Source organism: Coffea arabica, chromosome 2e, assembly GCF_036785885.1.
Source record: "Coffea arabica cultivar ET-39 chromosome 2e, Coffea Arabica ET-39 HiFi, whole genome shotgun sequence".
NCBI classification, from domain to species: Eukaryota; Viridiplantae; Streptophyta; class Magnoliopsida; order Gentianales; family Rubiaceae; genus Coffea; species Coffea arabica.
In genome coordinates, this window is record NC_092313.1 from 27979999 (window position 1) to 27985997 (window position 5999).

A 5999-nucleotide genomic window follows, 5' to 3' on the forward strand; every position below is an offset into this window, starting at 1 on the left:
AAATGAGATGGAGCCATTGAGGCACTTTCACCACTTGAGCTCATACATATTGAGGTAAGTTCTTATTTCTTAAGTTTGCAAACCCTAAACTAAAATGGATGAAATTGGAAAGATTTTTGGTACCGCAAACCCTAAATCCAATTTGGAACTTCCAATTTGGAAGTTTGTTTCCTTCTGTTGTTGGTGTGAGACTGTGAATTTTTTGCTATTTTTGTTGTTTCCCTTGAACCTAAATTATGGATTATTGGAAGTTTGTTTCCTTTGTTGATGGGAATGAATTTCTGCTAGTTACTTTGTTGGTGTGAATTTTTTGGCACTACATTAGATTGAAAGTTTGTTTATGAATGGATAAAAGGCCTGAAATAAACGGGTTCTGGAATTCACGAAACTATATAGTAGCAATTGCAGAATGCAAACTGTTTTTGGAAAAATTTTATTGAGATCGAGTACCTTCAAGTCTTCAAGCTTGATTCAAGTCTTTGAGCTTGATTCAACTCGATATGGAACTCAAGCACAATTGAGTCAAGTCTCAAGCTTTGCAAATATGTTGTCGAGTCAAATTCAAGTTTGTGAATTATTATTCGTTTGAGGTTGAGTTCAAGTTCAAACTCGAGTAGCCTACCTAAACTTTGAGCTTGAGTTCGAGTAAAGTGCTACTCGAACTTGACTCACTCGAATTTACCTCTATCCATCACATATCACCGTCACCACCATCTCTCCCCTCCTCCCTCCTTCACCTCCAATGCCATCACCATCACACCACTATCGCTCCCCTCCCTCTCTTCCTCTCTCCTTCCTCTCTCCCTCCTTTCTTTTCCTTCTTTCTCCTCCTCCCTCCTCGTATTCAAGGTTACTCTTCTTAACAATAAATAATAAAACCCATCGCTCTCACACCCTCATTAAACTAGAAAATCATGATTAGTCGATCAAAATCATTAATCAAAATAAACACGTCATAAAAGCATCTCTATTTCACCTTTTTACTATTTTCCCAGTTGTTCTAAATATTTGTTAATTTCCCCACTGTATATTGTGATCAATTGCCGAATAAATTTTGATCGTTCCACATATAAAACTGTAAGCCCAAATAAAATTAAGTGCAATGGAGGATTATTACAATGGAAGCAGTGACTATGAGAATTGTGATTGAGTTTATGATGATGATGATGGACAAGACTGTGTTGATGGGCTCCAAGGCCCAAACATTGAGACTGACTTTTCTCCTTGCAGCAAAGGTCTCTCCTGTAACTGTAAGGTATAAATTATAATATTTTCTCTTATTGTTTCCCCAATTGATGAACAGGAATTAAGTCTTTAAGCTATGTAAATTTATTTATTTATATTAGTCCTGGGGTGGGGAGGACAATAAAGGGGATTGTGAGGAAAAAGAGGTGAGGGGAAAGGAAGAAAAAGGAAAAACAGAGAGGAAGAGGGAGGGGAGAGGAGGAGGGAGGGAGAGATGTAGCGATGGTAGTGGATGAGAGAGAAGAGAGGTGGAAAGGGGTTGTGGATGGGTATTTTTTTAATTTTAAAAAATATCACATTAAAATTTTAAATTTTAAGCATACCCACAAAATATATTCTGAAAAATACCCCGAAAAGATCATTAAAAAGACTTTCAAAAACACTTAACCATTTACAGTAAAAGTTTTTCAACACGCTGCTATGATAAATTTTTTGAAAAATACTCTCAAAAACACTAATCCATAAGTCTTGTTTGATAACCCAATTTAGTACTTAAACTTAGTAAGTTCAAAGTTTAGCATTTTCAAACGTGTTTGATAACGAAAACTAGAATATCTTAATTTAGTAACTAAAAATTCTCTAGGCAAAACATACTCTGAAAAATAATTGATAAGTTATTCACTTATTACTTAATGCAAATACAAGATTTATTATTTTTATTATGCCAAAATAATTTTTTTACTGTATCTATAGATGTTAACAAAGGAGAAAATGAAACTATTGAAAATATTGTTAAAATTTATTTTTTCTCTAATAAATTTATTTTTTCTTAGATAAATTTGTTATAATGTAGTTTTATTTTTTTAACATCTTATTCTCAATAATATCAAATTTAATGTTCAATTGTCTATAATTATCGAATAGGCATACTGTATTTAGCATTTAGATTCAGAAAATAAGTTGTATCAAATTCAGTACTTAACGATGTAGTAATTTAATGGATTTAAATTTTGAATTTCAATTTTCAAACCTAAGATTTTAGACTTTAATTTTATCAAACATACCCTTGGTATAGGACATGGGCTAAAGACAAATTGAAAATGGGGTGATGGAAAAACAATTGCAGAAGTCATTTTCATGTTGAGTTTATCTAACGAGCATCCATTAATGAGTACCTAATCGGCACTCATTATAAGATGTGTAATTCAAATGTTAAATTTTAAGAAAAGTAAAGTTATGCATTTACATAGTAGGTTAGGCGTAATTTAAATATATTAAAGAGCACCCATTGGACACTCAATAAGAAAAATACCCTTTCAAGTTGAAGATTTTTTATTATTGGAAATTTTGTTTAAAAATTAGTTCATTAGTCACATTAGTGGTGTGAGTATTTATACAAGTCGTTTAGTTCTCTTCATTCATTATCTTATACCTAGATTGGATGTTAGATAGTTTAGGAAGTGGGATAGCTTTGATACTCCTTTATTTGGAAAATAATTTTCTATTATTCCCTAAATATGTTTTCAGATCAATCTTTCTTTCATGTGATACAAAATAAATCTCTAATAAGTTTGGTAGGAAAAATAAAGAAAATTATTGGAAATGACACATTTGGTAGAAATAAATAAACAGGTAAATTCCTATTTATCACTAAGGACAACATTGATATGGAACGTAAATACTTTATGTACAAAAAGTTGATATATTCAGTAAAATTAGTGCAATTTTGTCATCGATACCCTTAAAAATTAACATATTGATACTTCTGCACTTTTTTATAATTTCTCCACTTAGTGTTATAAAAATTTTCTTGACACTACACTTCTATGCTTATAACAATTTTCCTATAAAATAAGAGATGAGATGAATGTGTTCTAGTGCTATAGTTTAAAAAAGTTTTCTCTAGAAAGAAAAGGAAAGAGAAATGGAGAATTCTTGTTTAAGTTTTCAAAATAGCAAATTCATCCTAAAAAATTAATGATATGTATGTCTAAAATAATTTTATTTCTAATAATGAACAACATTAGAACTACTTGTTGTTCTCTCATTTTCCTGCATAACCTATTCTTTTACTTACTTTTTTCTTTCCTAAACTATTAAATTAGGCATTGTTTTGTGCAATTAGAATTACCAATCACTGATACCTAAGTTTATCATAGAATGTATTTGTCATGGAACCTTTCTAGTTTTACTAGTATTTAATAGTAAAAATGAATCTTATCTTAAGCCAATGGAGGGTTGTTACAGTTTATAGAAGAAAGAGAGATGGTGAATTTAAAGATAAAAATTGTAACATTGGAATTTTATTTGAATATGTGAATTTTTGAATACTTGTTTTCTTTCTTTGGTGCTACAATATATGCTTTTAACTTTGTAGGATTTGAGGATTTTGAGTGTGGTTTTTCTTTTCGGATTTGGTTGATGTACATGGAGCACAGAGCAATTAAAGTATACACAGATGATAAATGTGATGATTGATGTCTTTCATACTTGGCCTATTTTCAAAAGGTTCAATTCTATTGAGGATAACATGATAAATATCAATTTTTAAAGTGTTGGCATTGATTAATAACAGCGATAATAAAGAACTTGAACCATTAGTAAATAGATAAAAAATAACTTGAATTACACTTATTTACTCTAATACTATAATAACTTTTTGATTATGACAAAAAAGATAAAGAATTTTTAAATCTGAAACTCTGTTTTAGTACAAAATCATATGTTAAAGAACTTGATTTTCATCCACTTTTTGTTTTCTTTTTTGTTAATTTTTCTTGTCCCATGCCTAAGTTAAAGATTTGAATGGGGCTTATTGTTACATTGCAGCAACCAACTAGAAACTAATAATTTTGACATAATATGAAATATTTACGATAAGATAATTTGGGCAATGCAAATTTAAAGTAGGGTCAACTTATGTTCAGCATAACATTTTCTTATGAAATAAGAACTATGTGAACTGCACTTTTTTTTAAAAAAAAAAAATCTAATAAGGGAAGAGTGGAATTTAAGAAGTAATGAGGGAAAAAGGAATCAGAACCTATGACCTCTAAATCTTGAAATCTCAACCTTATATGAACTACACTTGAGTAATTATAAAGTATCCCAACAATTACTTGTTAAATGGTACCTAACTCAGTGTATTAAATTCTAGCTTACAAGAAGAAACCAAAACAATTCTTACAAATACTATAGAGTATCTTCACAATCATATACCAAACCTACTTAATCATCAATTTGAAACTTGATAGTAATGAAAATCATATTAGCATAAAACAATTACTAAAAGGGTTTTTAACATAACTAAATTTCACCTAATCCACCACATATATATATATACATCTTGATATTTATTATCATTCATTGTATTTATATACTTTTTCTATTTAATCTTACATACCATTCTTTATATTTATTTGCTTTTCTTAATTAATCTTATACTTCTAAAAATATGACACCTGAAATATATTTGAACAAGTGTCTAATAGGTATCGTTAGACAGACCCTTATTTAAAAACTTGATTAATTTATTAGGAAAATACTGAGATGACAGTCCGTAACCTCCAATAAAGTTATGGACACATTAGAGCCACACATTTGCACTCAACACAAATTGGGGAATAGTTTACCCAGTTGACCGATAATTGATTATTTTATTTGTTATATGGTTTCTCTTTCTCTTCTTTCTTTATCTTTCTTCACCTTTTTCGCCTCTTTACTCCTTTGAATTCTTTCTCACCAAATCTGAATATCTCTCTAAAAATATGACACCTGAAATATATTTGAACAAGTGTCTAATAGGTATCGTTAGACAGACCCTTATTAAAAAACTTGATTAATTTATTAGGAAAATACTGAGATGACAGTCCGTAACCTCCAATAAAGTTATGGACACATTAGAGCCACACATTTGCACTCAACACAAATTGGGGAATAGTTTACCCAGTTGACCGATAATTGATTATTTTATTTGTTATATGGTTTCTCTTTCTCTTCTTTCTTTATCTTTCTTCACCTTTTTCGCCTCTCTACTCCTTTGAATTCTTTCTCACCAAATCTGAATATCTCTCTTCCGGGTAATTTTTGAATTTTGGGAACCCTAACAACTCATCTTCCCTCCCACTTTTCTGCCCTTCACTTCCTTTACTGCTTCTATTTTCTATACCCACTGGCCACCATTGCATTTGTCTTTCTCTGTTCAAATTTCATCTGCCAAAATTTTTTTATTCCCCAAATTAATTTTCCAATTGTATATTAATAAAATTAGATAGAACGACAATCCATTTCAAAATGAATTAATGTTCAAAGTTGGTTGCGAGTTTTATTTCTTATTTTATGCCGTATTCAGAAAGTAATTAAAAGCTCTAAAGTTCTGAGAAAGACAAACAAATACTACTAGTATAATTAATCTAACAATTCGTGGTCATTTGACTATTGGGTTGGGCATAGGGGAGTAGCCAACTATGTGGTGGGTTTTGCTTAATGAGTTGACAGTTCTGTGAGCATGATGCTAGAACAAATAAAGTATATGATATGTGAGAATGTGAGAATACATGAGGTTTGTGTTCTTGTAGGATCTAATAGTTTGTTTGAAATTTTTGGTGATCATTTACCAGTGGCTTTGAGCCTTTGTCGGGCTTGACAATGGAGAAAATAAAGTATTGTGAAAAACGAGTGAAATATAAAACCTTACACAGAGTACTATAGTACGGGAACAGGTCGTCTCAATGTCTGTAAGTTTCACATCTGTGATGCTAACATTGTTAGGGTGGTTATTTATATTTAACCTTTGGTGAAAATCATCACCTATC